At 40.5% G+C, this 24,582-nt stretch overlaps 1 protein-coding gene and 1 long non-coding RNA gene across 4 annotated transcripts in view; one reads left to right on the top strand and one right to left on the bottom strand.

Annotated features, from left to right (window-relative positions):
- Positions 1-24,582, top strand: part of LOC136878816 (phosphatidylcholine:ceramide cholinephosphotransferase 2) — a 724,489-nt gene that overhangs the window by 117,738 nt on the left and 582,169 nt on the right. The window lies entirely within an intron of this gene.
- The window catches only part of LOC136878818 (uncharacterized), a 154,643-nt gene that overhangs the window by 106,901 nt on the left and 23,160 nt on the right, over positions 1-24,582 (bottom strand). The window contains exon 2 of the long non-coding RNA XR_010860844.2: positions 16,579-16,724. This is a non-coding gene — a long non-coding RNA (uncharacterized lncRNA). The remainder of the gene's footprint in view (positions 1-16,578; positions 16,725-24,582) is intronic.

The raw sequence follows: 24,582 nt of genomic DNA, 5'->3' as shown, positions 1-24,582 counted from the left end.
ATATCTTCCAGGGACCCTTCTTGTTCGCCAGTAATGATCTTGCAAAAAGATAGAGAGCTTGAATAGCCTAGCTTTCGTTTCAAGATTGCATGGAGTTCGTTGAAAACTTGAGCAATGAAAGGTACCTAGCCATCCCAGATTCTAAGAAAGGATTCGTGCTGTTGTATGCATTGATACGCTCGAACCTACTGTATTTCACACACAAGAAAGGGTTAGAAATCACAATTTTAAATGAATTTTAAAGCCAACTTGAGCAATTGAAGTATGTTCTATATGAGATGATATTCGCCAATTATTGTAGTCTGAAAATTAAACGAGCTGACACATTTTTTAAATAATTACCTAGATGTGTACAAAACTTGTACGTTCTTCACATAATACGTAAAAATATGTAATACTTTTATTTTGCTAGGGGCTTTACGCCGCACCGACACAGATAGGTCTTATGGCGACGATGGGATAGGAAAGGCCTAGGAGTTGGAAGAAAGCGGCCATGGCCGTAATTAAGGTACATCCCCTGGTGTGAAAATGGGAAACCACGGAAAACCACCTTCAGGGCTGCCGACAGTGGGATTCGAATCCATATCTCCCGGATGCAAGCTCACAGACGCGCCCCTCTAACCGCACGGCCGACTCGCCCGGTGTAATATTACTAAGAATATGTAAAATGAAAAGCATGTATAACCATATCAGAGCGTTTCATTGAAACGCATGTATAACCATATCAGAGTCCGCCTCCGTAGCGTAACGGTTAGTGTTATTAGCTGCCGTCCTCGGGGACCCGGGTTCGATTCCCGGTACTGCCAGAAATTTAAGACTGGCAGGAGGGCTGGTATGTTGTTCAAATGGTACACGCAGCTCACCTCCAATGGGGATGTGCCTGAAAAGAGCTGCACCACCTCGGGATGAGGACACGAGTTTTTTTTTTTTTTTTTACCATATCAGAACCATAATTCGCCGATATTTTCAATTGTCTACACGTAAAGGAATGGAATATGTAATCACATAAGAATCCGAGTCTAGTGATCACACAGGGTGTTCATAATTCGCTTTATCCACAGCATTGCCCCTTCAAGCTCTAGTTATGCAATACGCCCAACTGTGTAGTTAAACACGGGGTTGTGATTAGCTGGCGTGACGTGTGATTCAAATGGAAACTGAAAGTGAATCGACACTTACAACTTCCTAAATGTGTTCTCAACGTACAAAAATAGTGTTCTCTTCATACAGTATCGTGTAAATTGCAGTTGTCTTGGATTAGCAGGGTGTTCACTAGCTCGTGTAATCCTTACCACGAGACGCCCCTGCAGTGTAGTTTGTTTTGCTGCATATACGGTATAATTATAATTTTGTCTTTATACTTAAAATGTTTGCCTCCTACTTGGTTCTTATTCCGGGTTAGATATACTGTACAAAAGTCCGGTTCAGTATCTGTCTGTCTGTTTGTATGTCTGTTTGTTTGTTTGTTACGACATCTCGAGAAACTGACCCAACCACAGTTTCTCGAAGCTCGGTTTTTAAGTTCAGAGACAGCTGAATGTGCACTAGTTTACTGTGGCGTAGCGATATTAAGTTGCCTATGCTGACGAGACCTCTTATCTACAGTGCTCTGTGTCTTCTGGTATAGGTTAGATCAGGAATGGCAAACCTTTTCCGACTACCGTGTCAATTGAGGTCTTGATTATTATCTTTTACTCTGGCTATTGTGCCACCGGTTAATTTCCTTTAAAATCATCATGAAACCCCTTCATTTGACTTCATTTAGGTGTTAGATTGTATTACACATAAATCCATGCGATTGAATGTCTCATATTATTTTGCTATCTATATATATATATATGAAGTTGTAGGGGGGAGGGGGTCCGCTGTCTGTAATGTCGTTTGTTTTTCCAATTTTTCAGATATTTATCTGTTTCAGGTCAACTCAAGACCGTATCAGTGTTTTTTCTTTTTCTTCTCTGTCTGTTTGTCACGGCGAAACGGCTGGATAGATGTCGACCAAACTTCATATTTAGAGTATACTCATCCTGGAGAAAGTTCTGATATGTGTATGATTAAACATCTCTGAATAGACGGGTTTGGGGGGGGGGGTTGTAGGAAAATCAGAACAGTTTTCTTCCATTTTCTTTTATGTTACTGACTTTCTGTAATATCCGTGGATTGTATGTCCACGTTTCGTTCCTTCATTATAAACAACTTTTGTTATGCACTTAATTTTGCTTACTCTTCAAATGACGGAGAAAATTACTATTTTCTGCGGGTCTCATGGTCTGCATTGAGTGACCGACAGACTGACAACGAACCTACCGGTTACCATGGCAACGTGTCTGCTTGCTAGCAGAGAAGTAACGTGTTGCCATTTTCGTCATCATTCCTGTAAACTCGTGGTTGTTCCTTGGGTAGAAAGCAAGAGAGGCGTCAATCGGCCATTCTGGGGGATATTGGCGGAATACCGTTAGAGTTTACAATCGTCCTCGAATAGCACTAAGGGGCGTTGTTAATATTTGAACAGGACAGAGGAGTGTGGCCCATTATTTCACACCGTAAGGTGTTTTCTGGCATTTGCTATAATTTTTACTGTATTTCTATTATACTTTTGTTTTCCGCTTTAATTTCTTGCCTCTGCCTTGCCTCTTTAGGCTTAAGTAAGAACACCAAAAGTCATCTTCTTATCTATTTACCTAAGAATCCTTGCACCTAAATTTCTCCTCTGTTACTGCCTTCGTACATCCGTAACACATACCATCTCAATTTAATCCCGAAACCTGGACACTCTTTTCTTTGAGGAAAAATTCCGAGCTGTTCAAATGTATAACTTTTCGCCCCGGAAAATACTGAAATATGGATGCAGTTTTAATGACGGTGCAGGCCTTTGTTGCGGGATAATTGGTGGCTGAACAGTAAGTCGTATCACAAAACAGACAGCACAATCGCCGTCCAATTTGGAGATATCTACAACTTTGGTGCTATGGGATAGCGTTGCATTTCTCGATTATAATCAAATCTCTCCAGCTCGATTGTGACTGGCATTAGGAAAATGAAAACTCTCCATCTCTACTATGAATGGCAGTTGCCAAGTGAGCCTGCCGTTATAGTAGAAACTCCTGAACTCGATTCTAATTGGCAGTTAAAAATGCGGTCTGTCATTATCAACAAAAGTTCCCCAATCTTATATCGGAAGCAACGTATGATGTCCTCCCTGTTTTGCTTCTCGGATACCGAGCTCGATAGCTGCAGTCGCTTAGTGCGGCCAGTGTCCAGTATTCGAGAGATAGTGGGTTCGAACCCCACTGTCGGCAGCCCTGAAAATGGTTTTCCGTGGTTTCCCATTTTCACACGAGGCAAATGCTGGGGCTGTACCTTAATTAAGGCCACGGCCGAGCCCTTCCCATTCCTAGGCCATTCCTATCCCATCGTCGCCATAAGACATACCTGTGTCGGTGCGACGTAAAGCAAAATAGCAAAAAAAAATTCCATTAGATTATTACTTTCTTTAGATAATCTTCATTTTTGCGCTCGGATGCCACTAAATTAGGCCTAACCTTGCTTTCTTCGTATTCCGTTTAGAACCACCAGTTTGACTGAGCAAGATGCCATGTAACTATCAAACGAAAGGGAAGAATAAAAGTTACAGTGAAGAGGATTTAGAACATGCTGTGGCTGATATACGTTCGGGAAAGTGTTCAATTCGTAACGCTTCCAAAACGTATGGCACCGACAAATCCTTCCTTTCAAGACGAATTTTGAATAAAGGAATCAACAGAACAGTAAGGAAGACCGCCTTGACTTCAAACGAAGAAATGCAGCTGTCATCATATTTGCAGGTTTTGACAGAGGAAGGTTTTGCTGTACAAAGCTGAAGTCCTTTCTGTCGTTACGAGTTAGTTGCAGATAATAATATTTAGACAACTTTCAAGGATCGTATTTCTGGCAGTAATTAGTTCTGAGGTTTCTGCAAACGAAACAGAATCTGTAAAAGTTTCAGGCTTAGATGCCAGTAGAAGAAAGGGTACCAGTGATCCATACACCAGTTACATCTTTTATGATGTTTTTTAAGAAACTGTTCGTGATCTGGATATTTTATACAAACCATATCATATGTGGAATCTAGACGAGAAATATTTTTAATTCCGACACTCAGCGCATAAAATGTATCACTTAAATTGGCCAGAAGGCATACCTTAACAGGGTACTGGTTAGGAAATGTCATATTTTTAGAATGCTGTTCAGCTGGGGAAAGGGTGCTTTTACCCACTTATAATATTTTCTTATGGTAATCTCTGGTCATCATGGAAAGGAAATTAAAAATATCCCAGGAAGCTTAGCGTATATGTTGACACTGAGAAAGTCCATATTACATCTGTCGTAATTAGTTCTCATACGAAGAAATTTGCAGAAGTTGTTGAAGAAAGACTTATTCTTAACTTGTTCGATGGGCATATGTCCCACGGGGATCCCTATACAATTAGGCTATATTTGTCAGAAGGTATCCAGATACTATACAATAGATTCCACTTCATACCGCAGACTTCCTACAGCCATTAGACAAGTGTTGCTTTGGTCCTCTGAAAGTTTGGAATGAATCCCTTATAGCTTGGCAGTCAGAGAAGCAAAGACGTTTAAACAAGACCAAATTTGTTACCTCTTTTGTTCTGTTTGCTTTGAGGGACTCCGCCCAGCAAATGTTATTTCTGGAGTCAAGACATTGGGTCTATTTCCTTGCGACCTGAGCAAATATTCTGTTGATCACTTAGATTCAAACTGAAGAACTAGGCTACTTGGCTGGTAACAAGGAACCAAGTGACTTTCCAGAAAATGAACAGGTTGATTTAAATATGTCAAAAAACTGAATGAGAAACTGGAAAAAAACCTGCTCATGAAATACATCAGCTTCAAAAACGGATACTGTAATATGGAGTAACTCAGAGAATCAAATGCACCAGTATGACCAAATAAACTAAAAGAAAAATGTATGTCCATGGAGATTTCATGGAAGAAAGTGTTGAATCGCTTACCATCCAGGTGTTTCTTCAACGATCCGAACAAATGGAAATCACTGGGTGCCGTACGTTATAGTTTCACCCGGGCTGAGTAATTCAGACGGTAGAACGCTTGCCTTCTGAGCCCATCTTGGCAGGTTCGTTTCTGGTGCTGGCAGTTGAAGGTGCTCAAATACGTCAGCCTCGTGTCGGTAGATTACTTGTACCTAGTCCGGCTCCATGGCTAAAGGGTTAGCGTGCTGGCCTTTGGTAAGAGGGGTCCCGGGTTCGATTCCCGGCAGGGTCGGTAATTTTAACCATCATTGGTTAATTTCACTGGCACGGGGGCTGGGTGGATGTGTCGTCTTCATCATTTCATCCTTATCACAACGCGCAGGTCGCCTACGGGAGTCAAATCAAAAACCTGCACCTGGCGAACCGAACATGTCCTCGGACACTCCTAGCACTAAAAGCCATACACCATTTCATTTACTGGTACCTAAAAGAACTCCTATGGGACAATATTGTGGCACCTTGGCGTTTCCGAAATCTGTAAAAGTACTCAGAAGAACGCAAAATCAATAACATTATTTTTATTTTTATTATTAAACCATGCTATAATAATGTCATCCTTCCTGGTTCTTTTTCCCCAATTTAGTGGGGTCGGCACTTCATGGATTTGGGCCAGTTTTTATGCCGCATGCCCTTCATGACATCAACCCTATGTGGAAGAATGTATTCACTATTACGTGTTTGTGTGGTTGTTGGTTGTGTGGTGTGTTGTATGTAGGCCTACATTTAGATCAGAAGAAGTGTACCCAGTCCTCGAGCCGCAGGAAATCCTTGACCCGACTGGGAATCAAACCCGAGGCCCTCTGAACCGAAGGCCAGTTTGCTGACCATTCAGCTAGGGACCTGGACTCCGAATATTATTATAATAATAATAATAATAATAATAATAATAATAATAATAATAATAATAATAATAATAATAATAATAATAATAATGGTTTTACGTCCCAGTAACTACTTGAACGATTTGTGGAGACGCCGAGGTGTCATAATTTTATCCCGCGAAAGTTCTTTTACTTTCCAGTAAATCGACCCTTACGAGGCTGGTGTTTTTGAGCATTTTCAAATATCACCGCACTGAGCCGGGATCGAACCCGCCAACTTGGGCTCAGAAAGTCAGCGCTGTACCATTTGAAAGAGACTCAGCCCAGCCTTCTTCTTCTTCGGCATGGTTGCCGTCGAGATGCGGGTTCTCCCTACCTGTAGCCTATCTCTCGCTCCATTTGACCCGACCCTCTTCGTCTTCGGGTCGGACACCCCCAAGTCGCATGTTCTCCAGTAAGCTTTTCCAGTAACCGGGTGACTCCGAGTGGTTGATGACGTCTTTATTCTTACGATGAAATAAAATGTCGTATGGCTTTTAGTGCCGGGATACCCCAGGACGGGTTCGGCTCGCCAGATGCAGGTCTTTCTAATTGACTCCCGTAGGCGACCTGCACGTCGTGATGAGGATGAAAATGGTGAAGACAACACATACACCCAGCCCCCGAGCCATTGGAATTAACCAATTAAGGTTAAAATCCCCGACCCGGCCGGGAATCGAACCCGGGACCCTCTGAACCGAAGGCCAGTACGCTGATCGTTCAGTCAACGTGTCGGACATTCTTAAGATAAACCTGCACGTGCCTTTTAGCAATCATCGTAGCATCCGCATCTGCATTGCGTGCAGAATCGGTTAATGTCACTTTGTCACAGATCAACAATGAACCTTTTCAATCGATGCGGTGCAGACAAGTTTGCGCTGAAACTGGTTGTAAAAGAAGTCCGTGACCTGACACCACTACAATCAGATATATTTGTGTTCGGATGCCCAATAGCCCTTTGGCGTCAAATGCCACGCGGTGGGCTAGACATTTGAAATTGGAAACCTTCGTGAACGCGACATCATTACTAGGATTGTGCCAGCAGTCTGGGTGCCACACGCAAGGCACTCGGTCTTCGTGAGTTGAGCCACAGTGGAAATTCATCGAGCCTTGTTCTTCACTAGTTGACCGCTCACTTCTATTTGTCGTCCTAGTTCCTGACCGGTGTAGAGTAGGGTTTGGCCGGCCCCATGATGTAGGAGTAGCATGCCTGTCTCCTACCCGGAAGCCCCCAGGTGCGATTCCTGGCCAAGTCAGGATCTTAACTTGGATCTGAGGGCTGGTTCGAAGTTCACTCAGCTTACGTGATTACATTTGAGGAGCTGTGTGACGGTAAGATAGTTGTTCCGTCTAGAAAGTCAAGAATGGCTGTGACGATCCGTCGTGCCGATCACACGACACCACGTAATCTGCAGGCCTTCGGGCTGAGCAGTGGTTGCTTGGTAGGCTAAGGCCCTTCGGGACTGTTGCGCCATGAGGGTGGGTTGGTTGGTTGGTTGGTTGGTTGGTTGGTTGGTTGGTTGGTTGGTTGGTTGGTTCCTGACCGGTGCTACTCTTACATTATGGGGCCGGCCAAACCCTACTCTACACCGGTCAGGAACTAGGACGACAATTAGAAGTGACCGGTCAACTAGTGAAGAACAAGGCTCGATGAATTTCCACTGTGGCTCAACTCACGAAGATCGAGTGCCATTCGCTGGTATGTAGTCACGATGTCCATACAAAGTAGGAACAGGGTGGCGATAGGGTGAAGTGTCAAGGGACAGTGGTTAATGGTTTAACATCCACTTCCCAGTTTCGGTGACGATGGAATGGGAAAGGGCAGGGACTGGGAAGGAAGTAGCCATTGTCTTAATCAAAGCCTAGTATGAAAACAGGAAACCTCAGAAAACCATGAGAGAACTGCCGATGGTGGTGTTCGAACATACTATCTCCTGAATGCAAGCTTATAGCTGCGTGGTAGGTAACGTGCAGCCAATTCGCCTAGTCACTCGACTACCAAATGACTTAATGACACTGCCATAGACATAGCTACACGGATAGATGTATACTTCCGCGGTGCTCTCTGGCAATCACTCCAGATGATAATAATAATAATAATAATAATAATGTTTTTACGTCCCACTAACTAATTTTTGACGGTTTTTGGGGACTCTTAGGTCCCGCAACTTTGTCCCGCCGGAGTCCGGACATATTTGAGCCCCTTCATATACCACCGGACTGAGCCAGGATCGAACTTGCTAAGTTGGGGTCAGAAGGCCAGCGTCTCTACCGTCTGAGCCATTCAGTCCGGCACTCCAGATAGCAGCTGCCTTACCGTTAAGCTTACAGGTGCCGTTCTTACAAGAGCTTGTACTGTTCACCATTGTCTTGTACCTTTACTGCTTTCCACTTCGTCGCCCGAATGCAGAAAATATTAACCCGAATCTCTGGAGAGCAATTTTGCCAAAATTCATCTTCCAGACAATGTTCCGCCATTGACTGCTGCAAATCAGGTGATTTGGCTAAGCCTGTTTTGTTTTGGTCTTTGGAAAGAAGTCCTCGCTCATTTCTTGCCACGGTCAGGCGGAATGCGGGCGGTCACGTCCAACATTGATATGGGTTTGATGTAACATAAAAGCTTTGGAATTCCGGATTTCAAATTCGTAGATGTTTGGGCAGAAATAAACAAATATTTCCAAATATTGAAGCCTCCGTGGCTCAGGTGGCAACGCGCCGGCCTCTCACCGCTGGATACCGTGGTTCAACACCCGGTCACTCCATGTGGGATATGTGCTGGACAAAGCGGAGGCGGGACAGGTTTTTCTCCAGGTACTCCGGTTTTCCCTGTCATCTTTCATTCCACCAACACTCTCCATTAACATTTCATCTGTCAGTCATTTATCATTGCCCCAGAGAAGTGCGACAGGCTTCGGCAGCCAGCACATTTCCTAATCCCCGCCGCTAAATGGTGGCTTCATTCATTCCATTCCTGACAGGTTGTGGATTTTCATTTCCAAATATTGAATGTGACTTGATAGAATCTGATGATGTTCTGTTAAGAACGAAACATGTGATTCTTTGTTTAATAGCGTGTATTTTTATTACTTCTTTAACAATCTGTTTTACAGGTATGTTATAGTATATAGTGTAATATTTATATTGAAATTGTGTGTTCGAAAGGCTTTTAAGTTACATTTACCTGAATCGACACTGAAAAGTATGACTTCCTTTTTAACAAGATATGGGTTTGATACATACAGCAATGAGTACAGACTAGATATATTTGCAACTACATACACATCCATAGTAAAACAATGTAAACAAATAACTTAATTGTTTTCTGTTCGAAGTTAAAATCCCACTTTGCTGACTCCTATTGTTTTAAGCTCGTAACTGTACCTTGTTATACTAGGTGCATATGTAAGTGAATATTTGTAATTTGTAATATGTTTCTGAAGAAAAGTGAATTTTTATTTCATTTATGACTTTATTTTACAAGGACTTTCGTAAGAGAGATTATAATTTTAATTTAATATTTGTTTTTATCTAATGTAATAGTATATATGTTTCACATCATTAGGTTTGTACCTATCTGAATCACAATAAATAAATAAATAAATAAATAAATAAATAAATAAATAAATAAATAAATAAATAAATAAATAAATAAATAATCAATTTACAGCCTACTGCGCGATCTCTTTATGCACCGTAATTACTCTGCACATTCCTTGGGCGAGGTTGAACGAGAGTTCATGGTTACATAAAAGTGAGAAACACGCGCGTACACTAACTGTCGTAGAGACGCTGGAGTGCCTGAATTTTGCCATAACAACGAGATCCAATTCACTTTCAAATGCCAGTAGACTGTCAAGTTTCGGTCACGCAATTGTTAGCATACGGTTGAAAATATGACTACCCAATACGGCACGTAGCCTGTCAGGTGGGTGACTTTTCATACTACGTGGAATTTCGTATGTTTACTTACTTCACAATAATTGATCATTAATTAATTAAATTAATTAATTATTGATACGACTTTGAAATAGCGGGCCGACTTGTATAGTCCGACGCCTAGCTTTTTGCTACAGAGATATATACAGTATGTTGTGGGGGATTTTCATTTATTGCAGCTAAAATAATTTATATTGACTGTCAAATAAAAAATTATTGATGGAAATGATATTGTTTGATCGGCCCTTTAAAAATCGAACCTCGATCAGCCTGCCCTAATATTTTTATAGTAGGTATTCGCGTCCGTGGTGGACTCTGGTGGTATAGGACGAGACCGCATGATGGAGGTATGGATCTTTCAGTGTTCTAAAAATAGAATTACCCCTCTTTGGTGCCCACAAATTGGGGTCGTTACCGCGAGCCTGTAATTGCCCGACATTAGTGGAGTGTATTAGGAACGGATGACGTCATTCTTGTCGTTGATGTGTGCCTGTCCTTCTAGCAGTTTCTTCCGTGCGTGATGCGCGCGTTTCTCACTTTCATGTAACCATGAACTCTCGTTCAACCTCGCCCGAGGAATGTGCAGAGTAATTACGGTGCATAAAAAGATCGCGCAGTAGGCTGTAAATTGATGTGCTTACGCTGTCGGCACTCGCAGTTGATGCAGGTTGCAGTATAATTTAACAGGTGGCTGATAATCACGCTGTTCATCTTGTACAAATAAAACAACAATCACCACATTGTAATGATATAGTAATTTACCGTCCCTCCAATAACTAACCGTCGTAGAGACGCTGGAGTGCCTCAATTTTGCCATGACAACGAGATCCAATTCACTTTTAAATGCCAGTAGACTGTTAAGTTTCGGTCACGCAATTGTTAGCATACGGTAGAAAATATGACTACCCAATACGGCACGTAGCCTGTCAGGTGGGTAACTTTCCATACTACGTGGAATTTCGTATGTTTACTTACTTCACAATAATGTGGGAAGTGAAACTTTACTCTACTGTAATTACTAGGGCCTGGATTATGTTCTTTCTTAATCTGTTTACCCTCCAGGGTTGATTTTTCCGCTCGGACTCAGCCGAAGTATCACACCTCTACCGCCTCAAGGGCAGTGTCCTGGAGCGTGAGACATTGGGTCGGAGGATGAAACTGAGGAGAAGGACCAGTACCTCGCCCAGTTGGCCTCACCTGCTATGCTGAACAAAGGCCTGGTGGGGGATGGGAAGATAGGAAGGGATAGGCAAAGAAGAGGGGAGGAAGCTGCCGTAGCATTAAGTTAGGTACCATCCCGGCATTTGTCCGGAGGATAAGTGGGAAACCACGGAAAACCACTTCGAGGATAGCTGAGGTGGGAATCGAACCCACCTCTACTCATTTGACCTCCCGAGGCTGAGTGGACCCCGTTCCAGCTCTCGTACCAATTTTCAAATTTCGTGGCAGAGCCGGAAATCGAACCCGGGGGTGGCAGCTAATCACTCTAACCACTACACCACGGAGACGGACGGACGCCTGGTTTCTTATGTAATTATGTATTCCATTCCTTTACTTGTAGACAACTGAAAATGAAAAATGTTAACGAATTGTGGTTCTAATATGGTTATATTTCATTTTCATTTTACATATTTAAACAAATTGTTGGTATGTTACGTTTTAGTGTAAATGTTCCGCTACAATGCAACATACACATGATCTCTGTAGCTTCTGGTATCTGCTGTCCAGCCAATGTCAAGTAATGTTTGTTTTTTACCACTTTCTCTGATTCTATTACGAGCTATAAAAATGGGGGATATTTTTAAAATGGAAACATATTCTGTTGCTCTATTGCAATTATAAATATTCTACAGGCATCTGTGTTTCTCCATAGCAAAGCTTACTAATGTAATCCCCATATTGCACTCTCCAGATTTCCTCAAATATTAAAAATTACCTATTTTTTTCAATTATTATAAACACAACTTTAATAACTTCAAAACAAAGAGTGATATTTTGTCGAAAATTTCAGCAAATGTTCTTCTAGATATGTGGTAGTTCCCTGTGAAAGAATCGTATGCCTGAGACCAAAGGTTCAAGGTCTGATATCATGTTTCATGAAATATGCAGGTGTCCTTAAACATTTGGCAGGACCTCTAAACTTATTGTCAAAATTAGCAAACAGTAGACTATGTAAGAGCCTCCGTGGCTCAGACGGCAGCGCGTCGGTCTCTCACCACTGGATACCGTGGTTCAAATCCCGGTCACTCCATGTGAGATTTGTGCTGGACAAAACGGAGGCGGGACAGGTTTTTCTCCGGGTACTCTGGTTTTCCCTGTCATCTTTCATTCCAGCAACACTCTCCATTCACATTTCATAGCATCTATCAGACATTAATATATCACTTTGGGAGTGGCGACCCCATCGTACTAACAGCCTATATATGCTTCATTCATTACATCCCTGACCCGGTCAATGACTGGAAAACAGGTTGTAGGTTTTTCATTTTCAGACTATGTAAATGATCTAAAGCAACAACAATAACTTTGTCGCATATCACAACCAAAAGTCATAATAGAAGGAATACACGAACAGTTTTTGTAATTTTTTTTTCTAATTGCTTTACGTCGCACCGACACAGGTAGGTCTTATGGCGACGATGGGACAGAGAAGGGCTAGGAGTGGGAAGGAAGCGGCCGTGACCTTAATTAAGGTACAGCCCCAGCATTTGCCTGGTGTGAAAATGGGTAACCACGGAAAACCATTTTCAGGGCTGTTGACAGTGGGGTTCGAACCTACTATCTCCCGAATACTGGATACTGGCCGCACTTAAGCGACTGCAGCTATCGGGCTCGGTTTTTGTAAATTTAATACATTAATACTACTACATATTTTATGAATATTACGTATAAAATTACATATTTCTCTGATATTTATTACATTTCTATGTACATATTCTGCACTTTGATATTGCATAAAATAATAATAATAATCCGGGCCCTAGCAATTACTTACCACATTCAACTTGTACCAACATAAAAACATTCCATCAGAAACATGTAGATTTTCAATTTTGACTACTGACATTACTACACTGCGTCATGTGGGCAAGTCGGTATATCTACCGATTGATTCTTGATTGATACCGGTTCTTTCGTGGATGGCATAATGTTTTATCTTAATATTATCTTAATAATATACAAATATTATTATCCTATACTATTAATGAAACGAGATGGTGTCTGTCTGTGTTTGTTTGTTTGTTTGTTCCGGATAGACTCCAAAACTACTGGATCGGCTTGGTTTAGATATACCTTAAAATCCTAAGTCACGCAAAGGATACTTTTGATTTTGGTATATTTCACCTTTTCGATCTAGGTAGGGGATTTTACTGGGGTATGTCCCAAATTTGGTCAGTTTTTGTCCTACATCAAATAAAATAACGGATAAACGCTTGGCCCTATCTTTCATAAAACATAATATTAGTATTATGCTTCATAGAGTTATTATTTCTTACGAATAATATTAATGAAATATGTTTTATGAAAGAGGGTCTGGTCTGCTCCCTGCTTTCCTTCTTTCCGAAGTGGGGGTGATGCCGGCTAGCCTCGTGGTCTAGCGGTGTAGCGTGTCTGCCCCTTACCTGGACGCCCCAGGTTGATTTCCAGTCCGTCTAAGAATGTTAATCCTGGATGGAGTGCTGGAGGAGGAGTTGTGCAGTCGCGGTTGTCTATTAGTCAATTGTTTCATAGACAACATGCCTAATAAAAGTTATTCATATTATTGGGATTATTTTCTTTAGTGTATTTTGACTCATGATCCATTATATTAGTGAAACCAAATTGAGTGGTATTTTAATATTTTGGCATAAAATTGTGAAAATGAATTGGTCGACTCTGATTCAAATAGTGATGAGGAACGAGTGTAGGTATCCACCGTTCAATAAATATTAGGCCAAAAACAGCCTGTAGTGGTATGTAACAAACATATAAATACAGTGAGAGATGTAGGTTAGATCACAGAACTTTTGAGTATTTGCTTGATAGGATTGCTAATAGAATGTTCCACTTCAAGGAATGAAGCATAACCTGAAAACAGCAGCTTCACATTGCACTCCACGGGTCGGTAGTGATACACAGCAACATTGTGTTTCCCTAGTGCAGTTCTGCTCGGAGTCTCCAGCCATCCTTTAAAATCTTGGCTTATACCACCAGTAAACCAAGATAGTGGTGGTGGTGATTATTGTTTTAAGAGGAAGTACAACTAGCAACCATCCTCTGTATAACACTAATAATCAGACAGAAAAATGGAAGGGATCCGACACTTCGAAAAATGAAGGTATTGGCTAAAGAAAGAGAAGAGGCACGAAGGGCGTGAAAATGAAATACTCTTTAGGTCTCGCAACCTAATACTGTCGGGGTCGGAAAAGAACAGGAGTTGAACAAGGGAGGTCGGATAGGATAGATGAAAGTGAGAAGCCTGGCACAAGTGGAAGCAGCGCCAGGAATCAGATCAGGGCTCCGTGGTTGCCAACCCACGCTCCCAAATTGAGAGCCCATGGAGCCCCTTTTAGTTGCCTCTTACGACAAGCAGGGATACCGTGGGTGTTATTCTGCCGCCCCCACCCACAGGGGGTAGTAAACCAAGATTTTGCTAATCCATCTCAACAGAGATTTTTAAGAGCACATAAAATAAAAAAAGTAAAAAGAACAAGGAGGCTGCGAATAGTTGACGCTTTAACTCAATCACTTTCCGCAAAGTCCTCTCTCTCATAATTTTTACTTCTTTTATCCATTCTCATATGTATCAAAGTCACAACAACGTTCAAAATATGCATTTGCATATGCGCATATGCATTTTGAAAACATCCAGGCCCTAGTCATTAGTTACGTGAATCGTAAATCTCATTTAACTGATCGGGATTCAAAACACGGTCACCCTGGTGGGAAGTTAGCAATGCAGTCACTTAGTTATCGCGTAAGCTGTACCTTTCATTCGCTACAATTTTCTTAATTGCCGTTCGTAATGGTGACTACTTTTTTAATTACATATCTTGGCAGTATCTGCGAGGGTATCCTTGATTCAGGACTGGCCTTTCACGTTTACACTCTACACTGCAATCTTGACTGGTGCACGGAGACTTGAGCTCGACAAGGAGGAGGGCACAGAACTGTCCCACTGGGCCCTGTTTCATAAAACTAACCTAATCATATTAGAACTCATAAAAATAATTATTAGTTAACCAAATTCTGCTTCATAAATATTTACGCATGACTAATCAAATATCTTCACTCATAATATAAGTGCATCAGCCGGCTGATACAAATGGAGGTTAGAATCGGTCTGTTGCATATGTTCCTGGTTTGTGATTTTTTCCTAGCAGTAGGCTAGTGCTTGACTACGTACAACCGGCTATTAGTCCATATGTTTGATAGGCTCACATGATATTTTCGTTGTTGCCCAGTTACGTCCGTCGACGGAGAACGATCATATTCAACGTATAAATTAATTCTGTCCGACAACAGAAAGTCATTGACCCCTGAAAACATTGAAAAACTGTTCATAACCCACTACCATGCATCATTTTGCAAGCAATGAAATATGTTTATAAATTTAACACTGAGTTAAAATTAAAAAATGCGTTTGGTAAGTGTATTTTGTTTTATTTTTAGTGCATATGTGCATGCATATTTTTGGAGTTTATAGTGCATATAAATCCGGGCCCTACTGATGACGTAACATTAAAATAACAAAATACAAACAAATCCCATGGTGCTACAGCCCAGTTGGGCCTTGGCCTACCAAGTGACTGCTGCTCATCCCAAAAGCTTGTAGATTACGAGTGATGCATTGTCAACGCTACGAATCCTCTTGGCCGTTATTCTAGACGCCCAGCTAATCTCACCGTCAGATAGCTCCTCAGTTGTTCTCACGAAGTTTAACGGAATCTCGAACCAGCCCTCAGATCCAGGTAAAAGTCGCTTACCTGGCCGGAAATCAAACGGCGTTTGGGTAAGAAGCAAGAGCCGGCAATTTAAGATTAACAGCCATATAAAACTGCAAGGGACTTTTGGAAACTATTGTACTCTGCAGAGTATAATAATAGGGTAGGCCGAAATTTCAGGACATATTCCACACACGTAGAAGAAGAAAATATGTTATTCGGACATGGGTCCGGAAATGCTTTATTTCCATGTTAGAACTTATCTTCCTCAACTCTACATAGTACTTTAATCATGGGAGACACACAGGAATAGAACATAGGCTATCAGCATACCACAAGATTCAATGCAACAGTGATATCAATTCTAACTGAAGGTGGAGAAAACTTAGGAAAGGATCAAAAGTTTTTGGGGATAAGGAGAGAACAGATAAGCGGGTTGTAAGGAACAGCAGTTACACAATTTATTTTAACAGTATTAAGAATAAATAATCACATTAAAACGAGTAAAATTTTTACAATATTTGAAGGGAGTTAAGTGCGTGACCTTGAGCTAAATAGCCACGGGTACTGCACGTTAAATGTTGAATGTAAATAAGACTGATGTCTTATTGAAACTAGAAAAATTCAGCGTAAGCCGAAATAAATCCATAAACTACATTGTAATGTGACTAATGTCAAACCATAATTTAAGTTACAAAAGTGTTGATAATAACAAGAAAATATTAAATTAAAGATTAAAAGAAAACGTTAAATTTTAATAGAGGAAAGAAAATTGTTTGACAAGAGTTCGAAAAGACTACTTACCTAGATGCCAGAATCTTGAAAAGCTGTATCCTGTAGCGCTGCTCCAGGGAGAAAAAGTTCATTGAAACTTCGATGACTGTCAGGAAAAAAACTCAGGTGAACAGGTCTTCACCGGCGGCTAGACGAACCAATCGTCAGCAATGTTTCTAAAAAGGAAGAGCCATAAGAACTTAGAGCTGCTGGTGAATACGAAGGAACGCAGACGAATGCAGAGTTCAAACTGCCATCTAACACGTTTCTGCGTTGAAAAAAGAAAACTGTGCCAAAGGCGGCAACTAAAGTTTATGCTAGCTGCTTCTTGCCATGTCGACGTGGCTCAAAGGTGCAAGGAGAACCCAGGTTGCGCCGGCGAGTGGTTGGCCTGATGGCTGAATGCAAGCTAGCAAGTCTGCTGCTAGCATTGTGTGGAGGGATGGGATGTTCTCGAGGCGGAAGACGAAAAATAGCGCTGGAAAACTAACAATTAAGTTACTAAAGAGAATAATAACAGAATACAAAGTTAAGTACAGAAAAAATCCGAAAAAGGTCCTTAAGGAATATTAGTAATAACATTCAATAAGTAATTTAGAAAAGATTAAATAACACATTAAAAAGAATAACCAATCAAAGGGAAGACAATGACGAAAGGTTACATCATCGGTACCAATCAGCGTGGAAGTTGGCAACATGTCCAGGTGATAGTAGCCAATAAGAAAATTAGGAATTAATGAACACGGGGTCAGCATACCTGCCAAGAAATCACAGAAAATATTTTTCATTAAACCTGTGGTATGAACACATGCCAAGGGTGAACTTATACTCTCACAGATTGAAGAGCTACTTGAATTAGGAGCAAATTCAAGGTAAGCTCAATAAATAACGAAGTTGATCAAAAGCGAGAGGTACCGAGATTTTAAAAAGTGTGAATATAAATTTGACATCAAACTGCGAGTACATTCATGTGAAGCATGAACCAGAAGGCATTTCATGTAAGAAAGAGTTCCATGTGGCATGCTGGTACGTTCTGTTCCTGTGTGTTTCCCATCATTATTGTACTATGAAGAGATGTAGATAATTAGTTCTAACATGGAAATAAAGCGTTTCCGGGCTCATGTCCATATACAATAGGCCTACAGTATTTTCTTCTTCTACGTGTGAGAAATGTGCCCGTAACTTCGGCCGTACCTTACTGCTACATCCTGTATATCTAAACGACCAGTAATCTGTTTATAATTCAAGTTTCTTTGATTCGTGCAGCCGTGTTATGCCATTGTTAAGCAGTCAGTTATTTTCACACATTATTTCTTATGTGGGTAAGATAATCACCAACTTAATGACAACTAACAACTTATTTTTGCTTACGCAATCCTTAATTGAACACTGTTTTTACCGTTGATATTATAGCTGCAATTGCAAATACTTCTCAGTGGACTTGCGTTAAAACTAAACTCATTCTGTAGATTTAAAGTCGATGAAATTGAATAGAGCATTTTTTTAGGAACCGTCTACTTAAAAACTATAGTACTGTCTAATCTATTCTCCACAATATATATCGTCAGTCATAATTGTTACGGACTTTTCCGTGGTTCGCAGAGGGAAGGAAGAGTGAGGGGTGAATATACGGACAAAGCAAAAAAAATTGAAGTTCATGAAAACCAATGAAAATTTGAGAAATTTATATTTTCTTTTCTTCAACAGAATAAACTTTAAATGTAGCAATAACAGTACACTATATAGAAGTTGAGCGGGAAGCTCAGGCAACAAGAATTAGAGCTCAACGCTCAGTAATATTACAAAGTCATAATATTCAAACACCAAAGGAGGCTCATCAGTTCTTTAACAAACGGAGCTCGAAAGCTCAGAGATCATTTACGAGAAAGAGTTCAGCAGCTCAGAGGGATTTACACGACACGACCACAGAAGCTCATACACATACAGAAGAATTAAATCTCACATCCCGTTTCGTAAGGAATTAATTTAAATTATACAGTTCAGAAAGGGATATGTTAAATACCCGTCAAGAAGGAAGCCGTCGCTTCTGATATGGTTTGCCAGGTGGGTCTCGAACCCAGTAGTTTCATTTATAAAATGTACAAAAGTCTAGAACCCACGAGTATAATTTACAAAAGAAAGAGTCTCAAAGGAATACATTTTACACAGTGCTCTCAAATGGGCCAATATATTACATTACCAAGAGAAAAAGCAACACGCGTTGCTTGAAAAGCAAGAGTCCACTCGTTATTCACACTACAGGGGAGTACAGAAGGGATACACAGATCTGTAGTAAACAGTGTGACTTCCCCTCTCGGAGAACAATCATCAAATGAGAAATGCAACCAAGCAAGTAAAGGGCGCCAATCTTTAAGTTGAGGACTTAAAGATAAAATTTATATTCAAGCTTGGACAGACTCTTATCACAGGGGTGAGGTGATAGTGCACTAATCATTAAGCAGGAGAATTAGAAATCAAAAGGCTAATTAAGGCAAATTGATTAAAGTAAACTAGAAAAATACTATTTATTATATTTAATATAAATGACGACGGTTTAACGAGAACTGAATTTAAAATAGAAAATGAATTTAATAAAAAATTGAATGACTCTACTTCGCGAAAACTTGCAATATCTTTAACTCGCTTGCTCACCATGTCGTCTTGTTCTGCTGGTCCTTGGAAAGCTTCCCTCCTTGTAGCTGGAACATCACCGGTCGTCTTTGATATCTCTTCATCTGCAGCTCAGTACCATTCCTGCCTTACAAATTGCACCCACCACTAATTGGAAGATGACTTCAAAACTAACACTCCCTATTATGCTTTATCCCATAGATTGGAGATAAGCCCTATGTCACAGTTAGAAGAACCACCTTGGGTTATATGGAGAGGATACTCAATTAAGAATCCTTCCAACTTTACTGATAATGTTCTCTGAAGTTTCATTTCTATCTAGATTAAAACTATCTATTGACTTAGACTGGTTCAAACCGGTCTTGTAGCCGTGCTGTACGTACTTCCTCATGAGAGTGGCTATACACCCCTCATTCAGAATTTCTAAGTATCGAGACGCAGAATCAAGTAGAAAATCAAGTAGAAGCCTCGTAGAAGATCGTAGAATAATGTAGAGAGACTCGCAGAAGCGAATAAGACGTTGTAGAGAGACCCTCCAGGAGCTCCAACACGCCCTCTTATAACCTTCTCTCGCGCTAATTACAGGCCGCTACACGTGGTCCAATCAGATGACACTTCTCTCCCCACTCTAGATTTTAGAGTAGATGGGTCCCACACAAGATATCAACTGTTCTTCTATTCGTCCTTTCAATCAGTATCCATGGCAACATGACGCTCCTTTGAAAATATAGGCGTTGATCAGTTCGAATAATTCTGGTCGAAATACGGTAGCTTACGTTAGGACGCGTGAACACGTGCTCGCATTTCTCAGAACTTGGTGTCTAAATTTGTCCTCCCTTCCTCCTCGGTGATGTGGCAAGATAACTGAAATCTACTGCAAGTTAATTTTAACCAACTGTCGCAAGAATCTAAGTGAATATTAGGATATTCAGCCCTCGTTTATAAGTCGTAGTTACAAAGTAATGAAATGATAGTGAGCAAATGATTAAACATGAATTATAATACAATTACATACCAAAATAAATATCATGACGTTAAATTCCTGAATTAATTACACATAATAAAATTAACATAATTACACTGTAACGTCTGGAACGTTACATACGCCCCCATGAGTTCTTAACAAATATCACATGAGTTGAGAACTCACACACTTACTCCCACATTGACATGAAATACCTCTATTACCTGCCCATAACGAGCGACAGTATTTTCATACAATTAATTATATCTCACTCTTTCCATATCTCGCTTAGACTGCTTCCCATTGCGACTGTCTGTTATTTCAGTTCATTTTGAGGTTTAGATGCTAAATTATGCCCAACATGAGCAACTTTTCACTTTTGTAAAAAAACAAGATTATTCTAGAGAATATAACATAATATATACAATTCAGATTACAAACTCTGCCGAGTGTCTATCTTTCCTTTGACTCCCCATCTCTCCGACATTCTTTGCTAGATAGCAGTAACACGTTCTCTTCCAATATTTTACATTAAAAAATGGAAAACATATGATACAAACAATTTACACTTTTATCACTCTTTCGAATGTTTCAACCTTATCTTGAAGCAGGATGCAATACACTTCACACAAATACACACGTGATTTAAGCTCACGGTAAAATTATTGCAAGTTAGAAATGCACATGCGGGAAAATTAATTATTTGCCGTCGTCAGCTTTAATTAGCCTTATGTAACATCTCAGAAACAAATATATAAAATTTCATGGCCTCACATACGTAAAACAAATGATCTATCGTTAATGAACGAGCGTAAATCTACCGCCACATACAAAACATCTCCCTTGTTTACAAACACAACTAGGAAATACCACCACAATTGAGACGTAAACACATACCGCTCGTAGTCTGACATAACAAGTAGCAACTTCCCCGAGTTACTGACCTATATCTCACAATCCGGTTCAGCCACCTCACACGACAGGTATCTCCTTAAACTACTAATGTTGTATGAACCATTCATTACGCTCTCGCCATCCGCTAACTTGTAAGCACAGGGTCCAAGTTTTCTATGTACTTTATACGGGCCTTGATATACAAGAAAAAATTTCTTCGTTACCTTATCCTCACTATTTGACAACATAGGAACTCTCACCAAAACCATATCACCTACCTCAAAGTTATCCAGTACCTTACGTTTTTGTTGCCTTTTACGTTTATCTCCAGATTTAATCAGGTTCTCCCGTGCCAGTCGGACGTAAAATTCAGCATTACGAGGGGGTTCCTCAGGCAAACCTAACACTCTCACTAGTTCATTCTGAGGCTTACAACCAAAATGAACTTGTGACGGCGTGAATCTCGTGCTTTCATGTTGAACTGCATTGATCCATGTCTCTATGCGGGATAAATGAGCCACCCAGGCTGTATGCTTATCGAACACTAAGCATCTAAACATGCGAGATAACTCTTTCATAACGCGCTCACACATATTACCCTGAGGGTATCTAATGGATGAATGAACCTGTGTAATACCTAGCTCTCTAATTATGGACTTCCATTTTCTCGAAATAAATTGCGGTCCACTGTCTGATAATATTCTAAGAGGAGTACCTAATTCAGGGATATACTTCTCTTTGATTATACGACTACAAGATTTTTCAGTGGCTTTTCTCATACCGTATAATCTGACCAATTTCGAGAAAGCATCAATAATGACTAAAATATATTGGAAGCCGAACTGTCCCTTAACCACAGGTCCAAATAAATCAGTACACACCAAGTCACCAGGTCTTTCTGAGATTACTGCCTGACGAGGTCCTTCTAAATAGCGGTTAGGAACTTTGCTACGCTGACACAGATCGCAAGTGGAAAGAATTTTTCTTATATCTCTTCCCATCTTGTCCCATATAAAATTCTGTCGGATCTCATACAGAACTTTATTAGCTCCATAATGTCCTAATTCCTTGTGGATAAACCAAATCAATTCCACACTTAGCGCTTTGGGTACACAAATCCCCCAGAGATCCTCGCCACATTTCCTGGCTAGAAACCCGTTAACCAGTTTGTACATGTGCCTACCATGCGACACAGTGAGCTGCTCTCCTCCCTGAAGTACAGACAAAGGTTCCCGACATTCTTCGTCTACCGACTGTTCAACCAATAGGTTACGTAGTCTATTTAGAGCAGTTTCATTTTCCTTAGACAAACATGTACATATAATAATGCCCTCACGTGGCTCTAGAAGGCTACCTTCTTCGCACAACTTCGGATCACGTGACAATAAATCAGCAAGGACATTATTCTTTCCCTTAATGTGAGTTACCTTAAAATCATACTCTTGTAGGGCGAGTATCCATCTACTAACTCTGTTAGATGATAATTTACACTTGGATACAAAAGAAAGAGCATGATGATCCGTCCTAATTTCAAATTCGGTACCTAAAACATACATCCTAAATTTACTCAGGGAGTATACGATAGCTAGGAATTCAAGTTCCGTTATAGTATAACGCTTTTCAGCAGCACTTAAACCTCTGGAAGCTAAAGACACAATCCCTAAATTACCATCATCATCTACTTGACATAATGCACCAGCGATACCACAGTGAGATGCGTCCGTCAGCAACACATACTTCCTATCGGGCATGGGGTATCTCAAAACAACCGCCTGCCTGAATCCTTCTTTTAATTTTAGGAAAGCTCTATCATGATCTTGTGTCCATTCCCACTTACTGCCAGCTTTCAATAGTTCTCTAAATGGCTCTAGTAAGTTACCAAATCTCACTACAAATCGTCTGAAAAAATTACATACGCCAATATACGATCTGAGCTCCTTAATATTTCTAGGTGTCGTAGTATTCAATATTTTTTCAATTCTTGTGCTCTCAGGCGTCACTCCCATTGCCGATACACGGTGCCCCAAAAAAGTCACCTCTCGTCTACTGAAAACACATTTGTCAAGTTTCAGAGTAAAACCAGCATACTCTAATTTAGAAAAAACCCTCTCCAAGTGGTCCAAGTGCTCTTCAAAGGTACTAGATCCTATAACCAAATCATCGATATAAATAGTAGCATAATCTCCAGTATCATCTCCCAAGGCAATACTAAGTGCGCGAATAAGAGCTGCCGAACTCGTACGGGTCCCAAAAGGAACACGCCTAAATTGGTACAAACTATGCTTATAGCTGAAAGCAGTAAGAGGTCTGTCTTCTGATCTTAAAGGTATCTGCCAAAAACTACTCCTAAGATCTAACGTAGAAAACCAACTCTTACCCTGAAAATTCTGTATCAACTCTTCAATGGTTTGTGATCTCAACTGATCAGCACCAATGCGTCTGTTCATCTCCCTGCCATCAATACACAAACGTATAGATCCATCAGACTTAGGCACAACAATTAAGGGATTAACATATTGACTGTTTGATAATTCAATCACATCGTCTGCTAACATAGCTTGAATTTGATCCTCTACGGCTTTTGCATATTTGTGTGGTATCGGATATCGCGGTCCGCTGAATGGAGTCTTATCCAGCACAGAAAAAGAATGTTCATACAGATGGGTAACACCAGGTTTCTCGGAGAAAATCTCCACGTGTTCACATAACACTTCAAATAACTTGTCCTTCTGGACTTCATTCAACTCATTTCTACTTACGGCTTCTTTCAAGCCACATATTTTATCCTCATGAATCCACAACTGACACAACTTCAGGCCCTCACTAGCCTCTTCATTTACTTTAGAAACCTCTTTCATTCTCCACACTGTACTAACTTCCGTTTTCCTCTGAATTTCCTCCTCAAACTTGACCTTAATATCCTCATTATTCCACCTCAAATTTAGCACTAGATCATTGTAATTTAACTGAGCCACTTTTAACGTTAACCAGTCAGATCCCAAGATAAGATCAAATATTAAATGCGGAATTACCAAACATATCTGAACGCTAATAAAATTATTAATACAGATCGGGACAGCTACTTGTTTACAAATTTGCTTAGACCTCTTTTCAACAGCCGTAATGATGAAAGTAGACTTAACAGGCATTTCCTCCAACTGAATACCCTGTTTCACTAATGACTCATACCACTGAGAACTAATACATGATATTTGGCTACCAGAATCAATCAAAACTTTAACCCACGCCCCCCAGACTTTCAATTTAACCACGGGATTGACTACTTTATTACTTGAATCTCCATTATTCTGCTCGGGTTCATACAACAAATCGTCTCTAACATCGAGGTCATATGGTAACACTTTCATGGCAAGACACTTCGCTACCTTCTTACTAGGCTGGAATTCTGACCTAACATTACAGCCTCTCGTTAGTTTAAAGGTTCCCTTTGTGTATTGACGTTGGACTCATTAGTACATTGCTCTGGCCTCCGTTGGGAATTTCCTGTCCTATATTCAGATGCTCCTCTCCTGCTGTTCTGCTGA

Source organism: Anabrus simplex, chromosome 8, assembly GCF_040414725.1.
Source record: "Anabrus simplex isolate iqAnaSimp1 chromosome 8, ASM4041472v1, whole genome shotgun sequence".
Classification (NCBI taxonomy): Eukaryota; Metazoa; Arthropoda; class Insecta; order Orthoptera; family Tettigoniidae; genus Anabrus; species Anabrus simplex.
Note: the sequence above shows the minus strand (reverse complement) of the source record. Positions and strands in the feature narration are given on the sequence as shown.